The following is a 24,930-nucleotide window of genomic DNA, read 5'->3' on the forward strand; positions in this document are numbered from 1 at the left end:
TCAGAGGCAGGGAGTTTGTGGATTCCCTCAACACATGCAAAATACTTTCAGCTCACGGCTAAAAAAGAGCTGCCAGCACTCTGGAACATAATTTCCCATCCTCTCTGGGATAGGTAAACCAGTAAAGGCCAAACTGGCAAGTAGCATTATTACATGACTTGCAGGTTCGTGATGTAAAAATAAATAAATAAATAAATAGAAGTAAACAGCAAAAGCTCCGAAAGGGAGCAGTTTGGCGACCGAGTTTGGGGAAGGCCAAGGCTAAACAGCAAAATATATCCAAAAGGACAATACAGGGCAGGAAGGTACTGCCCCAACATCCATGGATGATATCATCTGTCGGCTACCAAAACTGGAAAAACTGATTGAGAGGCTGGTCGAAGGGAATGTGCACCACACACTGGCGACCGATACAGGTAGTTCAAGTCAGATGTTTGTGGCACCAATACCTGGTTCAGGATTGCATTATGATATCTCCCGCTCAGAGGAGGGGTGTTTTGAGGAGTATTACGTGGTAGACTCTGACTGTGGGGAAGTCGACAGTGAACTCGAATTCCCTCAACAAGCGGATGATATGCTTCAACTCAAGTCTAAAAAGAAGCTGCCGCTATTTGTGACTAAATTTGCCATACCCTCGGGGATAGGAGAACCGTTAGAGGAAGAACTGGCAAGTAGCATTGGTTACTTGACTTCTCATCAGTGGAATGAGAAGAACATGCAGGACACTGCTGGATAGTATGCTAGTCCTGATAACTGCCAGACACTGGAGGTTCTGAAGGTTAATGCCACCATTTGGGGCAATCTGAATGGCAAAACTTAAAGACTTAAAACTCCAGCGAGTGCAGAGATTTCTCACAAGAGGAATTACGGCCTTTGCAAGGCAAGTAATGTGCAGTCTGCAAGTATCTCTTTGGAGAAGATTTGGGCAAGTATGTAAAAGGCTTGCAAGAGGAATTCAAGGCTGCGGTGGGTGTGGTAAAGACACCCTTTGTGGGTACAACTCCGGGCTACCGGAATGCATATCATCGCTACCAAGCTAGCAGCAGATACCGCTACACTGAGGCTGGTTGGAGCACCATACCTACACAATTAAACTCCTTTTATGCACAGGTTCACAGAGCTCACCATGGAGGCAGTGCACTCCACATACTCAGTATCGTTCCCCAGCAGGCCACGATGCCAGAGCCAAAGGGACTGAGCAAAATCTAGAGTCAGTTGCCTAAGGCCATTTTGGTGGTGTCAGTCTCAGGATTTGCTGGATCTTGATGGCAGGGGGTGATAATCACATCTTGCCTATTATTTTATTGGCAGCCTTGATGGTTTTTATAGCAAGTTCTTTCTTAGAAACTGCCTTGATGACACCTACAGCCACCGTCTGCCTCGTCATGGACAGCAAAGCGACCAAGAGGTGGAGGCCGTTGAGGTATGCGAATATTATTCCATCAGTCGTGTGAGATGTGCTGACGATATTCAAGTTGGAGGTAGATTAAGAATGCTCAAAAACAGGCGGGGACAGACAACCTCTGATCCTTTCAGTTTACAAATCATAAATGGTTATAAGATTGAGTTTCTGGCTGATCAATTTTCTCCGCAGCAAGAGAAGCCAAAACTCCCGTGCATACGGTTGAAAGAGGAAACTATGGCTATCCAAGTTGAAATATAGAAACTACATAAAAAGGGTGTGGTTTAGCAGTCTGCCCATGAACAAGAGGGGTATATTTGTAATATCTTCTCAAGGTTGAAGAAAAATGGAGGATACCAAATCATTCTAGGATTTAGCTAGTCTGAACACGTGCTTGGAATATAACCATTTTAAGATGGATATATTTCATTCAGCAAAATAGCTGATTACAGAGGATTGTAGCTGCATACTATTCAGGACCAATACACGAGAGTCACAGGATATATCTGAAGTTTATCTGGCAAGGCCAGTTGTGGCAATTTTAGGCTCTACCTAAGGGGTTGTTCAGCACTAGGCTATTTATAAAGATTCTAAAGTCAATGTTGCCCTACTCAGATCTAAAGGGCATATTGTCATGGGGTTTATAGATGACATGCTCATTGTAGGGAAGAGATCATGTGTCACAGAGTTAGCTGTTTCAGCAACCAAGGCACTCCTAGAATATCTAGGGTTTGTTATTCATCCAAGAAAGCCCATACTGGAGCCGACAAAATCTATTACATATCTAGGTTTTGTCATAAACTCTGCGGCTATGTCTGTGACCCTACCCACAGATAAGAAACAGAATATTGTAGAGGCATGCACAGGGTATAAATATCGGAAGATGCCTCCAAAGATAATTCAAGACGAGGCAACATGAATTATAGTAGTGCCAAATTGGCCTACTCAACCATGGTTTCCATTGTAAATAGGTCTGCTGAAAGAAGCTACTATATTTGCTCACAGACACGTGCAGTGGTTAGTTCAACCTATTTCTCGTGTATCTATCACTGCATGGTTGTATGGAAAAGTTTTGTGAAGAGACACATGTGAGCTACTTTTAAACAGAAGTAGCAGAGGTTTGTGGGTTTCTTTTAGTTTGGTTTTATGAGAAGAGACTAAGTTATAGCGCAATTAACACTGCTCGTAGTGCTTTGTCATCGTATCTAATACTAGAAGTGGGACAATAAACTAGAAGTGGCTCTCACCCACTGGTGACAATGGTTATGAAAGGTGACTTTTATATGACCCTCTAAAGCCTAGATACAAAGTAGTGTGGAATGTGTAATCAGTATTAATTTTTTAATGCAAATTGACATCAACTGCATCCTTAACATGGGAGCAGTTACTCTTAAGTTAGTCATGTTTATGACACTTATTTCAGCACGAAGAGCACAGTCTTTACACAATCTCCGTCTGGATCACACGGTCATATCTGACAAGAGGGTAGCATTTTATGTAAATGAACTCATAAAGCAGAGCAGGCACGGTTGGGTACAAGTTGGAGTTGACAGCATACCCACCAGATCGGAGATTGTGGGTGTTTATTATGTGAAAAGGTACATTGAGGTTACTAAGAACCTATGAGATGAAGGAAAAGTTTCTTCATAGTTATAAAAAGATCTCACAAGAGATTGTTGGTGCAGACCATTTCAAGATAGATAGAGTGTAGGCAGCTGAAAGCGGGAGTGAATACAAATAATTTCAAGTCGCACTCTACCAGGACTGCTGGCACGTCAGCAGCCAATAGAATGGATGTTCCTCTTGATCACATTCTTGCAACAGCAGGAGGCTCAGAAGAATGCACTTTCGGAAGTTATAAAATATCGTTGAACATGTCTGGACGATTGCAGATAGAATTCTGGACAGTGCTACATGAGCTGTTGTCTACTCAAAGGCAATTGGGACTGTGGTCCAATTAAGGGCGATGTACATGTATGTAATCATGTTGTTAATGGCCCATGTCTTTTCTACCATTTATGGTTTGGCTGTGTAGTGTGTTCACATACAGATTGGTTTACCGCATGAAACCACAGAACTTCAAAAGCTTCCCGTAGTCTCATCACAAGACTTCGAAATAAAATAGAAAGATTAAACGAGAAATTACCCTTTGAAGTTTGATCTTGATTTTATGAGAAGTTGGAGTGAGAGACTACTTGCTGATGGGGTTGGGGATGGCTGGCTGGCTTGAATGGGAGGAGTGGAGGAAGCTTCTGAGAAGATGCATTCCCTCATTCCTGCTGCCACTCATGCGGGGCTTCCAAAAGTTACAAAATACCGGATGAGGCAATATTGAGAGTAAGTGTACGTGGCAGCACCCTTTGGAAGGGGGTTTAAAGAAGTGAGTGGTTCAAGAATCTGATCGCAGTGGGACTTAAAAATAGTTATTCTTAGGTCTGAACATCCAAGCTCTCAAGCTCCTGTATCTTCTCGCAGAAGGTAGAAGGGAGAAAAGGAAATGGTCAGCGTCCGTGGCATGCATCCTCTACAATATTTCCAGTCTTCCTGATGCAATGGACTTCCTGAAGATGGACTGGATGAATGGAAGTCTCATCCAAATTTTCACCCAGAGAGTTGTGAATCTGTGGAATTCTCTGCCACAGAAGGCAGTGGGGGCTAATTGACTGGATGTTTTCAAGAGGGAGGTAGATTTAACTCTTAGGACTAAATGAATCAACGGTTATGGGGAAAAAGCAGGAATGGGGTACTGAATTTAGAGTGGCCTCTTAAGAATACTAAAAAACATACACCCAAACAGTCTTCCTGGTAGATTTCACTGCGATAAAGTACATGCACAATCAGGAGCAACATTGTTTTCTCTACAATCATACTGTAGAACAGACCAATAGAGCATGGGAACAGGCCCTTCAGCCCACAATGTCTGTGCCGAGCACGACGCCAAGATAAATTGCTCTCTTCTGCCTGCATGTGATCCATATCCCTCTATTCTCTGCATACCTAATAGCTCTTCAAATGCCACTTTGGTGTCTGCCAACTCCCTGTCACCCACTGCCCTCTGTGTAAAAAAACCTGCCTCGCACATCTTCTTTAAACTTTGATAGACACAAAATGCTGGAGTAACTCCGTGGGTCAGGCAGGATCTCTGGAGAAAAGCATGGGTTGAGATCCTTTCTCAGACTACTTTAAACTTTGCCTCTCTCCACCTTAAAGCTACCCTTTCTAGTTTCTCATATTTCCATCCTGGGAAAAAGTATCTGACTGTTTACCCAATCTATGCCTCTCATAATTTTACATACCTCTAACAAGTCTTCCCTCAACCCTTGACATTCCAGAGAAAACGATCCACATTTGTCCAGCCTCTAATACCCCATAATCCAGACAGCATTCTGGTAAACCTCTTCTGCATCCTCTCCAAACCCTTCGCATCCTTGTTGTAATGGTGCAACTAGAATTGAACACAATACTCCAAATGCAGCCTATCCAAAGTCTTATAAAGCTGCATCATAACATCTCGACTCTTATACTCAATGCCCTGATCAATGAAGCCAAGCATACCATATGCCTCCTTTACCACAGTAAGTTAATTTGTCACATCGGAGAATAGCAGTTCTACTAGGTATTCCTAAATGTGGGTGGTCATTAGACACTTTCAGAAAGTAAAATACCTTGTTGTAGCTATACTAATACCTAGAATATTTTGGGGTTTAAAAAAACACAGATTTTTTCTGAATAGTTTATTGGGATCATGGTTTTAAGTTATTAACAGTTTTAGCTGAATTAGTCCAAAGTGGCCCAAAATTGGATTAAACATAGGTAAATGGGACTAGCTTAAATGGGGCACCTTGTCCATGCCGACCAAGTTGGCATATTGGGCTAGTCCCATCTGTTTGCCCTTGGTTCATATCACTCTAACCACTTCCTATCCATATAGCTGTCTAGGTATCTTTTAAAGGTTGTAATTATATCTGGCTGTAGAGCTTTATCTGGCAGTTATTCTCCAGATACGGACTACCCTCTGAGTGAAAAAGTTGGCCCGAGGTCCCTCTTAAACCTTTCCGCTCTCAATTTAAGCTGAAGCCCTCTAGTTTTAGAATCCTCTACCCTGGGAAAAAAACTGCGAGCGTTCACCTTATCCATGCCCCTCATGATCTTGTACACCTCAATAAGGTCACCTCTCAGCCTCCTACACTTCAAAGAAAAATAGTCTCAGCCTATGCATTTCAGATTCATTAGTGTAAGATAGATGAAGCCAGTCAAGCTGAGGATGAAATGCCGCTCAAATAAGCAGTGTAACCTAACATAATTTAGAAAACGATGACTGCCAATGTATTTACTCAAATATAAACTGAGATAATTTCATGTTTACAGAGCTCACACAAGCCTTTTGGAACCACAGTAATGGGTTTATCGTGTTTAATATACTTGAGCAGACAAAAGGTGAAAAGAATACATTAAGAGTTCTAAGATTTGCTCAATGCAACTACTGATTCTTTGAAAATTCCTGAAAATATATGGTTCAGTTAGTTACATTGTGACAGCATAGTGCCCTCTGCCACCAGCTTCGAGTTGAAGAGCATCATATCTCTTCCTTTAGAACAACCACCGACATAGTTGGAATATTCAATTAGGCGTTAAATACCCTCTTACATTAGTGATGATTTATAAATCCGATTGATGATCTAAATGAACCAATTCCTTTTATCACCCAAGCGGAAAGACAAAGTCCACAACTTGCTGGGAAAGGGCTGGGATTTCCAAGTCGATTAGACTTCAGTACACTCAGAAGTGGGATGAACAATGTCCATGGTGGTTGCAGATTTTCTGATCCAAATTACAGGATATACATCATGCATCTGCCAGTGCTGAAGTTTAACTTTGGTGGTGTTTAATGAATTCACGCAGGAGATTTTAAATTAGTCATTTTATTTTCAATGTGCTCTTCATAAATGACTGATTGATTTTTAATATCTGTCAGGGCAGATTGTAAAGTGAAAGAACAAAGACGATTTATATCCAAACATCTTTTTTAAAGTGAAACCATAATTCTCTGGTATCATCTTATTATCATGATTGTGTAAATTCCTCTTAATTCATTGCTGCATTTTGTGAGAGAGGGGATCGACAATTTTAATTTGTAGTGCCTTCCTGCACCTCTTTTGTGGTTTATTTTAATTTATTGAATAAAGCAGTATTTTTCAACTGGGAAAATTATGTTTTTGATTTTAAAAGTTGATGCAGATTTGTTTATCATTTTCAAATTCAGCTCAATGTAAATGCTTGGCCAGGAAAGAAGGTGCCTTTTGTACACATTTGTAAACTCATTTGAGAACCGGCTTATAAAGAGAACTTGCTTAGTCACATTATTGCAAATTAGCTGTGAAAGCACTAAAGTTGACGAAAGAACAAGTCAGGTTTTGCAATAGGAACTTCCCGCTTCTAATGTTTGTAAAAAACTTGATCCATTTATTGGCTTTTCTAAGTGTTATTTATTTGTTAGTTATGTGTCCTGTTCCCATGTTGAGAAAAAACTACACTTGGGGTTTAGAGAAAGCTCAGCCCTGGAGAGACCAGCCCACCCCTCCCCCATCCCACCCCACCCCCGGTAATTATTTCCCCTTGACAAATTTTGCTCCTTTATTTTTCACAAACCCCCAGTTTCTTTCGCTTGACTTTCTTCTCCGAATTGGGAGTTATTGATCGCCCAGCCTGCTTGAGTTGCTAAAAGCCTATAGAAGTCGGACTGTGGTCTCCTCAATTCGATCTGACAGCTCTCTGACAGGAGTAATAGAAGCAGGCTTTTCACAGGCAAATGAGCCTCATTCACTACAGCCTCAGACACTTCCAATGCAAGAAGTCACATTCTCTCCCATTCCGTCAGATGCAGAATATTTACTGCACCTCTGAGCCATCAGAATCCCTTTAAAGACATGGAATCTCTTCCCCTTTTGTCAGCCTTTGTTCCATCAAAACCGTGCAGTGTTTCTTTTTCACATATTTTTCCAAACTTTTAAAATCTAGAATTGTTCAGTAATTATGCAGCTTGCCAGCTTATTCTTGGTTGGCGAGACAGTAAAGTGTTTCCGAGGAAGTTTCCTGTACTTTTTTAGCACTTGCCTGTGCTAATTAAAGATATTGTGTTTTTGGCTCAGTGTGATTTGAATAATCCAGCATAAAAATATTACAAAATAAAAGAAAAACTAGCTTAGCTGGCAGTGTAGAGCAGTGTTGTTCACAGACTTTTTGCAATCACATCGCTGGAGCAAGTTAATGTTATTGCTTTATTCATTAATCCGCTTCTTTTCATTATCTTATTCTACTGATTTAATTCTTTAGCTGATTTCATTTTAAACGATGACGCAGTCTCTACACTGAGTGCCACTTGTGTAAAGTGTTCCACGTTCTAATATGTGAATACAGTTTCTTCTAACTTCCTTAAGTTTAGTTTATTGCCACGTGTACCGAGGTACATTGAAAAGCTGTTTTGTTGCCTGCTAACCAGTCAGCAGAAAGACTTTACATGATTACAATCAAGCCAGCCACAGTGTACAGATACAGGATAAAGGGCATAATGTATAATGCAAGATGAAGTCCAGTAAAGACTTTAGCTCCAGAGAGCCTGAGCTATAAGGAGAGGTTATGCAGGCTAGGACTTTGTTCCTTGGTGTGCAGGAGAATGAGGGGTGCTCTTATAGAGGTGTATAAGATCATGAGGGAAAAAGATTGGGTAAATGCACAATCTTTTACCCAGAGTAGGGGAAACAAGAACCAGATGACATATGTTTAAGGTGAACAAGGAAAGGTTTGGACAGAGACATGGATAGGAAAGGTTTTGAGGGGTATGAGCCATACACAGGCATAAGGGACTATTGTAAATGGGGCACCTTGATCCGCATGGGCAAGCTAAGCCAAAGAGTCTGATTCCGTGCTGTATAACTCTCTCTATGACTAGCCTTCACTCCCTCTGCTCCCCCCACCACCCCTCATGCCTCAAGGAAGTACTCTCACAACCTGTCCCACCCACCACTCATACACTGAGCAGCAAGCAACATTCCCCTGCAGTTGGAAGAGTGTTCCTTGTATAGTGGTGCGTCCCTTTCTGAATTAACTACAAAGTTTGCAAAGATTGCACTTGTTATGTGTAGGAAGGTACTGCAGATGCTGGTTTATACCGAAGATGAGCACAAAAAGCTGGAGTAATTCAGCAGGTCAGGCAGCATCTCTGGAAGAAAGGAATAGGTGATGTTTCGGGTCGAGACGCTTCTTCAGAGATGTTAGAATGCATTGGCAAGAACTCTCAACATGTTGATGCGGAGAACGACTGATATGCATCGAGAATCTCGGCAATGCTCTTTGCAATGTATTACTACTTAGCAATATTCAAAGTATGGGGAGAAGGCAGGAGAATGGGATTGAGAGGGAAAGATAGATCAGCCATGATTGAATGCTGGAGTAGACTTGATGAGCCGAATGACCTAATTCTGCTCCTATGATGCATGAACTTACAAACATTTGTGGGAATGTCACGTGCGGTTTTAGGTTGACCCTCAATGCTGCTTTAATGTCAAACATTGGCATGGAGCAATTCCACGACAAAATCTATGCAAGAGACATAGCAATCCATCTATCTATCTATCTATATCTTCTATCTATCTATCTTCTATCTATCTTCTATCTTCTATCTATCTATCTATCTTCTATTATTATATAAAACTCTCGCCCCATCCGTCCGACATCCGTCCGGCTGCCTTTCTGCCTTTCGATTCGTTCCCGCCGTGCGATGTCACAATGCCCGATGCTCGCAGACGTCCAATCGCGATGCCCGACGCTCGCAGACGTCCAATCGGAATGGATCCATTTACATGTACGGCTTCCGGCCGCATTTCTTCCTTTGATTCCCTGCAATTCCGAAACCAGACGCAGAATCGCCGACATCTTTTCCATTTCGGTAGAGATTTCACTTTTCTTTCTAAGTATCCGCTCCTCATTACATTTCGTCGTGTTCAAGTACACGTTTTTAATCAAATCCTTCCCCCCCCCCCCCAATATTTCAAAACTAAACTGGCTTCCCACCCACAGAAGCTGCACCAGCCCCAGCCCCTGCTGAACGTTCCATCGTGTGATGTCACAATGCCCAATGCTCACAGATGTCCAATCGGAATGGATTCATTTACATATGCCTATGCAGGAGCACCAGCCAATGGTGAACGTTCCATTGTGTGATGTCACAATGCCCAATGTTCACATATGTCCAATCCGAATGGATTCATTTACATATGCCTTTGCAGGAGCCCCAGCCCATGGTGAACGTTCCATCGTGTGATGTCACAATGCCCAATGCTCAAATACATTGTTGCCATAGAGGGAGTACAGAGAAGGTTCACCAGTAATTCCTGGAATGTCAGGATTTTCAAATGAAGAAAGACTGGATAGACTCGCCTTGTACTCGCTAGATTTTAGAAGATTGAGGGGGTATCTTATAGAAACGTATAAAATTCTTAAGAGGTTGGACAGGCTAGATGCAGGAAGATTGTGCCGGATGTTGGGGAAGACCAGAACAAGGGGTCACAGTTTAAAGATAAGGGGGAAATCCTTTAGGACAGAGATGGGGAAAACATTTTTCACACACAGAGTGGTGAATCTCTAGAATTCTCTGCCACAGAAGGTAGTTGAGGCCAGTTCATTGGCTATATTTAAGAGGGAGTTAGATGTGGCCCTTGTGGCTAAAGGGATCAGGGGGTATGGAGAGAAGGCAGGTACAGGATACTGAGTTGGATGATCAGCCATGATCATATTGAATGGTGGTGCAGGCTCGAAGGGCCGAATGGCCTACTCCTGCACTTAATTTCTATGTTTCTATGTTTCCCTCTCCCTCTCCCACCCATCCCTCTCTCCCCCACCCCCCTTCCCTCTCTACCACCACCACCTTACCCCTTCCCCTCTGTCCCTCTTTCACCACTCCCCCTACCCCTCCCTCCCCACTCTTCCACTTCTATCCCCTTACCCGACGCCTCTCCCTCCCCCACCCCTCTCTCTTCCGCTCCCTTCCCCTCTCACCCCCACCCCTTCCCCTCTGTCCCTCTTCCACCACTCCCCCGTCCCTCTTCTACCACACCCGCTACCCCTCTACCCCTCCCACCCTCCCTCCCCACCCTTCCACTTCTCTCCCACTCTCTCCTCCCCCTCTCCTCACCCCTCTCCCATCCCTCTCTCCCCCACCCCCCTTCCCTCTCTACCCAACCCCCTTCCCTCTCTCCCCCCACCCCCTTCCCCTATCCCTCTGTCCCTCTTCCATCACTCCCGCTACCCCTCTCCTCCTCCCTCCCCACTCTTCCACTTCTCTCCCCCTTCCCCTCCACTCTCCCTCCCCACTCTTTCCCCTCTCTCCCCCCCCCCCTCTCCCCATCCCTCCCTCCTCCCCTCCCTCCCCATCCCCCCTCCCCCACATCTCTCTCCCCATCTCTCACCCCCTACCCCGCTCTCCTTTCCCTCCCAAATCTATCCCGTTTCCTCCTCCTCATCTCCCCTCCCTCCCCTCTTCTCACCCCCCATCCCCCCCCCCCCCCCGCAAACGCCGTTGGGGAAACAGACCCAACGGGTCTGCACTTGGTCTAGTTAATATATAAAACTGTGTGCCTGTCGCCTGCCGTCCGTCCGTCCGGGTGCCGGCTGCCTTTCTTCCTTTTGATTCGTTCCATCGTGTGATGTCACAATGCCCAATGTTCACATATGTCCAATCGGAATGGATCCATTTACATATGCCTTTGCAGGAGCCCCAGCCCATGGTGAACGTTCCATTGTGTGATGTCACAATGCCCAATGCTCAAAGACATTCTTGCCATAGAGGGAGTACAGAGAAGGTTCACCAGACTGATTCCTGAGATGTCAGGACTTTCATATGAAGAAAGACTGGATAGACTCGGCTTGTACTCGCTAGATCTTAGAAGATTGAGGGGGGATCTTATAGAAACCGATGTTGGGGAAGTCCAGAACAAGGGGTCACAGTTTAAGGATAATGGGGAAATCTTCTAGGACCGAGATGAGAAAAACATTTTACACACAGAGAGTGATGAATCTCTGGAATTCACTGCCACAGAAGGTAGTTGAGGCCTGTTCATTGGCTATATTTAAGAGGGAGTTAGATGTGGCCCTTGTGGCTAAAGGGATCAGGGTGTGTGGAGAGAAGGCAGGTACAGGATACGGAGTTGGATGATCAACCATGATCATATTGACTGGATGTGCAGGCTCGAAGGGCCGAGTCGCCTACTCCTGCACCTGATTTCTATGTTTCTAAGTTTCCCTCTTCTCACCCCTCTCCCTCTCCCACCCATCCCTCTCTCCCCCACCCCCCTTCACTCACTACCCTATCCCCTTCCCTCTCTCCCCCTTCCCCCTACCCCTCTGTCCCTCTTCCACCACTCCCCCTACCCCTCCCTCCCCACTCTTCCACTTCTCTCCCTCACCCCACCCCTTTCCCTCCCCCACCCCTCTCTCTCCCCCTCCCTTCCCCCTCCCTCCCCTCTCTCCCCCCACCCCTTCCCCCTACCCCTCTGACCCTCCCCACTCTTCCACCTCTCCCCCCTCCCACTATCCCTCCCCACTCTTTCCCCCCTCTCCCCCCACCACTCTCCCCCTCCCTCCACACTCTTCCCCCTCCCTCCATACTCTTACCCCTCCCTCCGGGTTGGTCAGGCTAGATGCATAAAGATTGTTCCAGATGTTGGGGAAGTCCAGAACAAGGGGTCACAGTTTAAAGATAAGGGGAAATCCTTTAGAACAGAGATGAGAAAAACATTTTTCACACAGAGAGTGGTGAATCTCTGGAATTCTCTGCACAGAATATAGTTGAGGCCAGTTCATTGGCTATATTTAAGAAGGAGTTAGATGTGGCCCTTGTGGCTAAAGGGATCAGGGTGTATGGAGAGAAGGCAGGTACAGGATACTGAGTTGGATGATCAGCCATGATCATATTGAATGGTGGTGCAGGCTCGAAGGGCCGAATGGCCTACTCCTGCACTTAATTTCTATGTTTCTATGTTTCCCTCTCTTCACCCCTCTCCCTCTCCCACCCATCCCTCTCTCCCCATCCCCCTTCCCTCTCTACCCCACCCCCTTCCCTCTCTCAACCCACCCCCTTCCCCCTACCCCTCTTCCACCACTCCCCCTACCCCTCCCTCCCCGCTCTTCCACTTCTCTCCCCTTACCCAACCCCTCTCCCTCCCCCACCCCTCTCTCTTCCCCTCCCTTTCCCGCTCTCCCCCACCCCTTCCTCCTACCCCTCTGTTCCTCTTCCACCACTCCCCCATCCCTCTTCCACCACTCCCGCTACCCCTCTACCCCTCCCTCTCTTCCACTTCTCTCCCCCTTCTCTCCTCCCCCCTCCCTCTCCTCACCCCTCTCTCCCCCCCACCCCCTTCCCTCTCTCCCCCGCCCCCTTCCCCCTATCCCTCTGTCCGTCTTCCATCACTCTCCCTACCCCTCTCCTCCTCCCTCCCCTCTTCCACTTCTCTCCCCCCACCCCCTCCACTCTCCCTCCCCACTCTTTCCCCTCTCTCCCCCCACCCCTCTCCCCCTCCCCCTCCCTCCCTCTTCCCATCCCCCCCTCCCCCACATCTCTCTCCCCATCCCCCTCTCTCACCCCCTACCCCGCTCTCCTTTCTCTCCCAAATCTGTCCCGTTTCCTCCTCCTCCTCTCTCCTCCCTCCCCTCTTCTCACCCCCCTCCCCCCACCTGTGTGTTTGGGGGGTGGTTAATGTGAGTGTGATGCCTCAGCCCCCCCTCCCCCCCTCCAATATTTCAAAAAATACTGGCTTCTCACCCATAGAAGCAGCCCCAGCCCCTGGTGAACGATCCATTGTGTGATGTCACAATGCCCAATATTCACATATGTCCAATCGGAATGGATCCATTTACATATGCCTTTGCAGGAGCCCCTGCACCTGATGAACGTTCCATTGTGTGATGTCACAATGCCCAATGCTCAAAGACATTGTTGCCATAGAGGGAGTACAGAGAAGGTTCACCAGACTGATTCTGGGATGTCAGGACTTTCATATGAATAAAGACTGGATAGACTTGGCTTGTACTCGCTAGATTTTAGAAGATTGAGGGGGTCTCTTATAGAAACTTACAAAATTCTTAAGCGGTTGGACAGGCTAGATGCAGGAAGATTGTTCCAGATGTTGGGGAAGCCCAGAACAAGGGGTCACAGTTTAAGGATAAGGGGTAAATCTTTTAGGACCGAGATGAGAAAAACATTTTTCACACAGAGAGTGGTGAATCTCTGGAATTCACTGACACAGAAGGTAGTTGAGGCCAGTTCATTGACTATATTTAAGAGGGAGTTAGATCTGGCCCTTGTGGCTAAAGGGATCAGGGGATATGGAGAGAAGGCAGGTACAGGATACTGAGTTGGATGATCAGCCATGATCATATTGAATGGTGGTGCAGGCTCGTAGGGCCGAATGGCCTGCTCCTGCACTTAATTTCTATGTTTCCCTCTCTGCACCCCTCTCCCTCTCCCACCCATCCCTCTCTCCCCCACCCCCTTCCCTCTCTACCCCACCCCCTTCCCTCTCTCAACCCGCCCCCTTCCTCCTACCGCTCTGTCCCTCTTCCATCACTCCCCCTACCCCTCTCCTCCTCCCTCCCCACTCTTCCACCTCTCCCCCTTCCCCCTCCATTCTCCCTCCCCACCCCTCTCCCCCTCCCTCCCTCCTCCCCTAACTCCCCTTCCCCCCCCTCCCCCACATCTCTCTCCCCATCCCCCTCTCTCACCCCCTACCCCGCTCTCCTTTCCCTCCCAAATCTGTCCCGTTTCCTCCTCCTCCTCTCCCCTCCCCTCCCTCCCTTCTTCTCACCCCCCCTCCCCCCACCGGTGTGTTTGGGGGGTGGTTAATGTGAGTGTGATGCCGCAGCCCCCCCGCAAACGCCGTTGGGGAAACAGACCCAACGGGTCTGCACTTGGCCTAGTATACTATTAAAACTCTGTGGCTGCCGCCTGCCGTCCGGCTGCCGTCTGCCGTCCGGCTGCCTTTCTGCTTTTGATTCATTGCCACGCCGAATCCAGACGCTCAATCGCCGAGATCTTTTCCATTTCGGTAGAGATTTCACTTTTCTTTCTAAGTATCCGCTCCTCATTACATTTCGTCGTCTTTAAGTACACATTTTTAATCAAATCCTTCTCCCCCCCCCCCCCCCCCCACTCACTCATTTTGTCGCCTCCTGCTGGCCAGCGACCATAACGGCTGCTGCCGCCCACATCTCGCCTCAAAGACGCCATTTAAAACCAGCCGCACTGCTCATTCCTGAGCCGCTTGAGTTGGAGGACCACGTCTTCCGTGGGGGCTACGGGTAGGGAACGGCTGCGTTGGGGGAGCAGACCCAATGGGTCTGCCCTTGGTCTAGTATATTACTAAAACTCTCATCTTGTCTGTGTGTGTGTGCGTGCATGTCTATCTGTCATACCCTGAACTATGCCAAAATGGTACACTAGCGCTTCAATTTTTGGACCACCTTACTCACCATTGTCCTGTGGTGAGGTGTATCAAAGTTCGTTCAGAGTGATGGTATATTTTACAAGTAATTCACATTTGAAACTTTAAACATTTGACTTTTCACTTAACTTCTCAGTTTGACAAATCCAAATTCAAATGCTGGCCCTGCCCAAAACAATGTTGCAATCGTAGGACACTGAGTCCAACAGCAAGTGGAATTGGATTTTTTTCCTGGCAGCAAGTTCCCTTGCATTTTTTTAAAAATTTTAAAAATATAACGGAGGGTGAATAAGGGGAATGGAGCCGCCCCTGCACAGTTGGGGCTATGGGTGAGTGGTGGAATATTGTGATGGGAGAACAGGTAAGTGGTGGAATATTGCGTTGGGGAATAGGTTGCGTTGGGGGACCAGGCCTCCCGTGTGACAGGGACCCAACGGGTCCTACTTGATCCAGTAACAGATAAAAGTATTTATAAGTATGTGAGGTATCTACAGTATATAGAATCATTTTTCAGGAAATGACAAATACTCAAGGCCATAGATTTTTTTAATGTGTTGCATTAATGTCCTGTTTTTGTTTTGGACTGTCCATCTGTCTCTCCATCTGTTGGTTCCTCAGATATCCACAGAACATGGAACAGTACAGCACAGGAACAAGCTCTTCAGCCCGCAATATCCGTGTGGAATGTGATGCCAAGTTAAACTAATCTCATCTGCTTGCATGTGATCCACATCCCTCCATTCCCTGCATATGTGCCTATCCATAATGGTACCATCGTATCTGCACACTATCACGCTCGGTAACGATTTTGAGGCACCCACCACACCACCCTCTGTAAATTGCCCCTCGTGTGCAGGGAGTGGATGTGAAAGTGGGATAACATAGAACTAGTGTGAACGGGTGATCAGTGGTCGATGGGCCTAATGGCTTGTTGCCATGCTGTATCTCTAAACTAAACTGTGCACGATACTCCAAGTGTGACTTCACCAAGGATCTATAAAATTCTGTCTGAAATTATTCCTTGATTATTCCATGAAATACATCCTCTACGAACTCCAAATGACTACTTAACCATGATTTTCCCTTCAAACAGCCCATGTTAATTTTGCTCATCTTATTTTCAAAGTGTCCTGATTTATTTCAAAGAATCTAGCTTTTTCTCCAACTATTGAGGTCAGACCAACAGGAAGGTGGTACCTATTTTCCTCTATTTTCTTTTTCATAAATAGCACAGTGGCACAACTTGTAAAGCCACTGCCTCTTTGCACCAGAGATCTGGGTTTGATCCTGACCTCAACTGCTGTCTGTGTGTAGTTTGCACGTTTTCCCTGTGACCATGTGAGTTTCCTCCGGGTGCTCCGGCTTCCTACCACATCTCGAAGACATGCGGATTTGTAGGTTAATTGGCCCTCTGTAAATTACTCTTAGTGTGTAGGGAGTGGATTAGAAAGTGGGATGACATGGAACTAGTGTGAACAAGTGGTTGGCATTGACTTGGTGGACCGAAGGACCTGTTTACAATGATTGGGTCACATTTGTTATGCTCTAATCTTCAATCGTCATTCCCGAATCTTAAGAATTTTGAAAAATGATAACTAGACCAATTAACATCTCCATAGCAACATCCTTTCACAATGCTAGGATGTAGGAATTACATCAGAAGTTATAATATTTACAGAATACTGGGAACAGGTCCCTCGTTCTTCTTGCTGTAGTAGCATGTCACCTTTTAAAAACACAAAAGTGGGCAGAGCTATATTGGTTTATCAACATAGGGATATTGGAAGATGAGATATTAGATACAGCTAATGCCAGGACCATTAACAGCATTGATGTGCAGAAGGATCTTGGAGTCCAAGCTCATAGTTCACTAAAGGTGGCAGAACAGGTGGATGGGGTGATAAAGAAGGCATATAGTATGCTTGCCTTCATTGCTAGGGGCAATTAATATAAGAGTCAGGAAATCTTCATGCAACTTTATAGGACTTTGGTTAGGCCACATTTGGAATATTGCATGTAGTTCTGTTCGCCCCATCACAGGAAAGATGTAGAAACTTTCGAGAAGGTGCAGAGGCGGCTACCAGAATATTGCCTGGATTAAATGGTTTCAGCTACAGGGATAGGTTAGATAGACTAGTATTGTATTCTTTAGAATGTCAGAGGTTAAGGGAGACTTGATAAAAGTCTATAAAATTATGAGAGGCATGGATGGGATAGACGGTCAGAACCTTTTTCCCAGTATGGAAATGCCCAACACGAGGGCATAGCTAGAAGTTGAGAGGGGGAAAATATGATGGAGATGTATGGGGCAGGTTTTTATTCAAAGGGTGGTGGGGGGCCTGGAATGCATTGCCATGGGTGGTGGTGGAGGCAGATACAATGGTGGTGTTTAAAAAGCCTTTAGATAGGCATATGGATTTGCAGGGAATGAAGGAATATGCATCACTTGCAGGCAGGTGAGATCAGTTCAGCTAGGAATTATGTTCGGCACAAACATTGTGGGCCGAAGGGCCCTTTTCTGTGCTGTACTATTTTATGTTCTAAGTTCTAAGTTCTAAGTTCTAAGTTCTATGCTCTATGTTCTATGTTCTATGATGGCACCTGCAATGCACCAGCAGTCTAGATTACAGGGCCACCACTAGACTTGGGCTTAAACCAAATCAAATGGCACATAAAAACAAATGCAGATGGATCCAATTTCTTGGCAAGAGGACGTAGAGGAGATTTATATCAATGGAAAACTAGGGTTGCGCAACCTCAAAGCACTAGAGAAGAACCAGGTTCAATTCAGACCTGGAGAGCTGTCCGTGTGGAGTTTGCATGTTCTCCCAATGACTACATGGGTTTCCTCCAAGCTCTCTGGTTTCCTCCCACATTCCAAAGATGTGCGGGTTTGTAGGTTAATTGGGCTCTGTAAATTGCCCCCAGTGTGCAGGGAGTGGATGAGAAAGTAGGATAACATAGAGCTAGCGTGATCAGATGATTGATGGTCTGCATGGACTCGATGGGCCGAAGGGCCTGTTCCCATGCTATATCTCCAAACTAAGCTAAACTAAACATCTGCGGGGCTGGTAGAGCTGAGATTATTCACTATGAAGCAGGTTGCTGTGATTTGGAACAGCTGCCGGTTCTAGAAAAGTGTGGTTTAGGCTTCGGTTTAGGTTTATTATCGTTGCGTGCACCGAGGTACAAGTGAAATGCTTTGTTTTGCATTCTATCCAATCAGATCAGATAATATCAAACATAAACACCAAACTCAAGCACAATTGGCGGAGCAAAGGGGAAAATACACAGTGCAGGATATAGTTCTCAGTATTGTTGTGCATCATCAGCTCCACAAAGTCCAATGTCTTCAAAAGGGTAGAGGTGAATCGGAGGGTAGCCTAGCTTATGGAAGGACTGTTCAGAAACCTGATAACAAAGGGGAAGAAGCATTTCCTGGGTCTGGTGGTGGTGGGTTGCAGGAAGTGGATCTGATTGGAAAACACTCCCAAAGGATGAACACAAATATCATGGACTGAATTCTGCTATCGGTTTCTTGAGCATAGGTCTGCGATGTTTGTTCCAAATTTTCATTATTCTCCTAAATTACAAAATCAAAGTGCTGCATAGAAAATAGAACAGTACAGCACAGAAACGGGCCCTTCGGCCCACAATGACTGTGCTAAACATGATGCCACGACCAATTCTTACCTGCCTTCGCATAATCCATATCCCTCCATTCCCTGCATATCCATATGCCTATCCAAAACTCTCTTGTACACTATCATATCTGCCTCTACCATCACCCCCAGCACATTCCAGGCACCCATCACTCTGTGTGTAAAGAACTTGCATAGCACATCTCCTCTAAACTTTGTCGCATCTCACCTTAAAGATATGCCCTCTATAGAGTCATAGTGTAAAAACAGGCCCTTCAGCCCAACTCACCCACACCGACCAACAGGTCCCATCCACACTTGTCCCACCTGCCTGCATTTGGCCCATATCCCTCTAAACCAATCCGATCCATGTACTGTCTGAATATTTCTTTAACATTGCAATAGTACCTGCTTCAACTACCTCCTCTGGCAGCTCATTCCATGCATTCACCACCCTTTGTATAAAAAAGGTTATCACTCAGGTTCCTACTAAATCTTTTTTCCCTCACCTTAAACCAATGTCCTTAGGATTTCGATTCCCCTACTCTGGGGAAGAGACTTATACTTTGACACTTCCACCTTGGGAAAAGGTTCTCACCGTCTACCCTATCTATGTCCCTTCTGTACAACTGTTACTGGGTCTGAGTCTTTAGTTTATTTCCCAAAGTTGTTATTTGGACATTTTAGTCTGTGGTGACTTCAGTTAAATACCCACACATCAAAAGCACCAAGACTAGCTGTTTTTTGTAAGTGCACCATCTGATTTGGGGCAGTTTGTTTCAGTTCCTTTTAAGTCTAAGGAGTCTCCAGTGACAAAGTTGAGGAGGGTTGGCCTTGTTAATGAGCAGCCACTGAAGAGACCCTAAGAGATTGTGTACAGTGTTCACAACAAAAAGTAATCGGAAAATTTACTTTATAACTGAACATTGCGCCTGAGAGAGGGGAAGAGTACAACTGCTTTCAAACACTCTGTTAGACACTTGAACCTATGGGATAAACGACACTTTACTTGTTATACAAAGGAGAAAAAAAACAATTATGATTATATTTCCTTGTTCAGAACTACTTAAGTCAACTTTGCCCTGAGCAATTATTTAATATACTGCGAGGAAACAGATTGTCTATTGCAGTGTTGTCCACTCTGTTGGTTTGCTCATCTACAAACGTGCTCATGCTGTTTACCAAGGGTTTGTCTGCTGTGACAGCTTTCATCCACACATAAACCCATGAAAGATCTGTTACAAACTGATGTCCCCCCACTAAGCACCAAAGAAACGGATCATTCAAAGTCAATCAAGTGAACCACTCTTACAGAACAACCTCCCCAGACAGAGCTATTCAGATGAAGTACCGTGAAACAGGGACCTTGGGCTTGAGTTTCACATCGTAACCCTTTCAGTCGGGGCAAAGTCAAGGCCACCAGAGTGGCGATTGTTGGCTGCGATGGTGTGTGCTCACTCTAAACGCCTAACGTCTTTTAACAGAAGGCTTTTCACTGTATCCTGGAAGAGATAAATGTTAGCTCTGCAAAGTCACCGGCACAGTACTGTCATTCAGAACACACCATCCTGTGCACACTGTGCATTGGTGCCTTTGTCCAATTTAAACTGACAGTTGGATTACAGTGCTATGTCAAGGTCAATTAAAATGTGACCAATGTTTTTAAGAAAGTGGCCTTTAGTCTGATTATTTGTATGTTGCAAGAGGTTGCATTCCCGAGTTTTCAATTGTTTCCATTTTTTTCATTGCAATTATTTTGGTTTGATTTCTGTGCAAATTTGTTTTAGACATAGATTTAGGGATACAGGTGCAAACAGGTCCTTCGGCCCACCGAATCCGCATCGACCAGTGATCACCCATACACAAATTCAATTCTACACACAAGGGATAATATACAGAAGCCAATTAACCTACAAACCTGCACATCTTTGGAGTGCGGGAGGAAGCCGGAACACCCGGATAAATCCCACAGAACACACTGCCAGGGATGGTGGTAGAGGCAATAGGAGCATTTAAGAGGCTTTTTGGTAGACACATGGATATGCAGCGAATGGAGGAATATGGATCAAGCGCAGGCAGAGGAGGTTAGTTTGACTTGGACATCATGTTCAGCATGGACATTGTGGGCCAAAAGGATTAATCCCATGCTGTATTGTTCTATGAATTTGTATGAGGAGGTATGGGACAGATGAATGATATTTGGTCAATGAGGTAGGTTTGAAAGCATCTTTAGACTTTAGAGATTCAGTATGGAACCAGGCCCATGGAATCAGCGCTGAACAATAATCAGCCCACACACTCTGACCTGCTGAGTTGATCCAGCACTCTGTGTCTCTTTTTATGGTAACTATAACTTTTTAGGATTTTATCAAATCCCTGATGTTTCATCCTCAGGGGAGAAGGTCTGACTTCCTTGCCCAGACTGGCCTGCATTGGCTTCAGGTATGGAGGGCCAAAGAGCCCATTTACATTCATTAAATTCTGAGGTATAGATAGAATGATAGAAGCTTTTCCAAGGGTGGAAATTACAAAGACAAGAAATTGAAAATACAAGAGGGCATAGCTTTAAAGTCAGAGGGGGAAAGTTTCAAGGAGATGTGCGGGGTAATTTTGTTGAACAGAGTCTCAAGATCTTTTGTCATCCAGGGTTCCGTATTCCTGTCACCCTTACCATTCCCTTTAACAGGAACATGCTGGCCCTGAACCCTCCATGTTTAAAAGCCTCTCACATTCCAGACATCCCTTTACCTGTAAACAGCCTAACCCCAGTCAACTTCCAAATGTTCCCGTCTAACACCGTAATCAGTGGTCTTGTTCAATATAGGACTTCAACTCTTGGACATGTCCTGGAGAAGTTACAGAAATAGGATGGGGCTTACGGACTGGTGGGGCTACAGAAATTGGGAGAGGTGTAGGAGTTAGAAGGGTGACAGAGATAAAGAAAGTTGTGCATATTAGAGGAGTTACAGACATAGGGAGAGGTGAAGGGGCTAGGTAGCTTACAAAGTGAGCAGTGGAGGAGTGAAAGGGGCCACAGAGATGGGAAGGTGTTTAGGGACTGGAGAGAGTTCCAGATGCGGGGCAATCTGGAGTAACACAGCAGGTCAAGCAGCATCTCTGGAGTAACATGGATAGGTGACTTTTCAGGTCGGGAGCCTGAAGAAGGGTCCGAACTGAAACACCACCTGTCCATGTTATTTCAGATATGTTGTCTGACCCACCGAGTTACTCTTGCACCTTGTGGCCTTTGGTGCAAACCAGCAGCTGTAGTACCTTGTCTCTACAATGGAATGTTCTCCATTTAATTCTGATGATATGTTTTGGTGCTGAGGCTACCTATTGCCAGGCAGCCTTGAACACACGGCTGTGACTAGGCTCAGGGAAGTCAGAAGTGGGTCTGAGGCAGCGCTAGTTACTTCTGCTAAAAAAACAGGGCATCAACTTCACTTCAGGCCATGGCATAGACTTCATTTGGATCCTTCACCCTGTTCGATGTGGAAAGTCAGGGCCCATTTTGCATCAACGGTACCCAATCCCACTCAGAATGGCTACAGGAGAGGACATGGCCACAGAGAGAAGGCACCAACTCTGTATTGACAGCACCCGTAGTCGGGATCAAACATGGGTCTTTGAGACACTGTGAGGCAGCAACTCTACCGCTGCGCCATTGTGTCGTCCATGTCCTTGCTTGAAAACAACATTGAAGCTTGGGCCTCTTCACTTGATGACAAGGCCTGCTCATGGCCCAGGTAACGGCCCAACAACTGCGAATGAAATTTCCACAATGCCTAAGCTTGCTCCAACAACAAGCTGCACTCACATGGGCTCTCAATCACCTTATAACATCAGAAACATCATTACATCAGGATACTATCAATTGAAATTTGACCTGAAAGCACAACCACTGGCGCAACGGAGATTGAAGGGATAAGTGATAGAATTATATAAAATGTTGGCAGGCATAGATAAGGTAGAGAGTCAGAATCTTTTTCCCAGGATGGAAATGTCAAAGCCAAGAGGGCATCGCTTTAAAGTCAAAGGAGATGCGCGGGGCAAGTTCTTTACACAGAGTGTGGTGGGTGCCTGGAACACACTGCCAGGGACGGTGGGGGAGGCAATAGGAGGCTTTTAGATGGACACATGGATATGCAGGGCATGGAGGAATATGGATCACGTGCAGGCAGAGGAGGTTAGTTTGACTTGGACATCATGTTCAGCATGGACATTGTGGGCCGAAGGGCTTCATCCCATGCTGTGTTGTTCTATGAATTTGTGTAAGGAGATATGGGGCAGATGAATGGATATTTGGTCTATGAAGGTAGGTTTGAAAGCATCTTTAGACTTTAGATATTCAGCATGAAATCAGGCCCACAGAATCTGTGCTGAACACTTGGGACAATTTACAATTTACCAAAGACATTTAACCTACAAACCTGTACACCTTTGGAATGTGGGAAGAAGCCACAGCACTCGGAGAAAGCCCACTTGGTCACAGGGAGAACATACAAAGTCCGTACAGACAGCATCCGTAGTCAGGATCGTACCTGGATCATTGTGTCGCACCTTTAAAGAACAAAAATTGTAAAACATCGATAAAAAGGAAATGCAAAAGTTTTAGTGAATTACATAGTAGCCTTTGCAGTTTGAATAATGGTCCCAATTGGATAGGTCACCTATTGTCCAGAGATGCTGCCTGTCCCGCTGAGTTACTCCAGCAATTTGTGTTGTTTTTTTTGCCAGCTGAAAGCATGACTGCCAGTGAAGGGGAGATTAAATTCAAGGAGATACAAGGATCGGAGCAGCTCCAATCCTGAGATATTCCGGGGATTGCCGAGTTGGATAAGATTGCAGGGATAATGAGGAGTGATGAGTGAGAGCAATAGAGTACAGTGCAAACTAACGCTATTAATCACTGCAGCTCTACTGGTCTAGATTTGGCCTCAGGATGGGAATGATGAGGTTGCATGGTCATTATATCGCCCGTTACTTTGCAAAACCCTTTAAAAGAGATTGGGTCTCTGAACTTGCAAAGCTCGACACAAAATGTCACCTGCCCATGTTCTCCAGAGATGCTGCCTGACCCACTGAGTTACTCCAGCACGTGCCAAATACTAAAGATTTAGCGAGGCAGCTGTCACTTTAACTGTGATTCATTTTGTTCTTTTCTCCTGGGGGGAAAATAAATCATCATTTTTTACTTTCGCTGGGAGCGGGTATGTATGCCGTGTGCTTGCTCTAACATGTACAGAGTGGTCACCCAACTCACTGTGTAGATTCCCACTGAATAAATACTTGCCTGTTCCTCCAGAGTATAGGCTCCATTCTCTGAGTGTTATCTGCAGGCCATTCTCACGCATGGCAGGGAGCAAGCAGAGAGCTCATGGCAGAGTTATCACACATTTTGTAATATCCAAAGCTGAGAAAATACCTTAAGGGCGGGACGGTGTTGCAGCGGTACAGTTGCTGCTGTACAGTGCCGGTGGCTCGGGTTCGATCCTGACTACAGGCTCTGTCTGTTTGGAGTTTGTACATTCCCCGGGTGATTTAGTTTTGTCCCACACTCCAAAGACGTAAAGGTTTGTAGGTTAATTTGGCTTTGGTAAAAATTGTCCCTAGTGTGTAGGATAGTACGGGAATCGCTGGTTGTTGCAGACACAGTGGGGCCTGTTTCCAAAGTTCTCTAGACTAAACTAACCAAACTAAACTAAAACTATCATTAAAATGCAGGATAACATTGCTGTGATGCTCTGAGCTGTAGTCATTTGTACTTTGTGTGCCCTCTTTTTTTAAATTAGTTTTGGTTTCAAGATGTAGCATGGAAACAGGCTCTTTGGCCCACCAAGTCCATGCCATCAATCAAGATTCAAGATTCAAGAGAGTTTATTGTCATGTGTCCCAGATAGGACAATCACCCATCAGCACTAGTTCTACTGGTCTGAAGAAGTGTCCCAATGCAAAGTGTCACCTCTCCATTTTCTCCAGAGATGCTGTCCGACCTGCTGAGTTGACCCAGCACTCAGTGTCTCCTTTTATGGCAATTATAACGTTTTAGGATTTTATCAAATCCCTCATGTTTCTCCCTCAGGGGAGAAAGTCTGCCTTCCTTGCCCAGACTGGCCTGCATTGGCTTCAGGTATGGAGGGCCAAAGAGCCCATTTACATTCATTAAATTCTGAGGTATAGATAGAATGATAGAAGCTTTTCCAAGGGTGGAAATTACAAAGACAAGAAATTGAAAATACAAGAGGACATAGCTTTAAAGTCAGAGGGGGAAAGTTTCAAGGAGATGTGCGGGGTAATTTTGTTGAACAGTCTCAAGATCTTTTGTCATCCAGGGTTCCGTATTCCTGTCACCCTTACCATTCCCTTTAACAGGAACATGCTGGCCCTGAAC

This window comes from Amblyraja radiata, chromosome 12 (assembly GCF_010909765.2).
Source record: "Amblyraja radiata isolate CabotCenter1 chromosome 12, sAmbRad1.1.pri, whole genome shotgun sequence".
Classification (NCBI taxonomy): Eukaryota; Metazoa; Chordata; class Chondrichthyes; order Rajiformes; family Rajidae; genus Amblyraja; species Amblyraja radiata.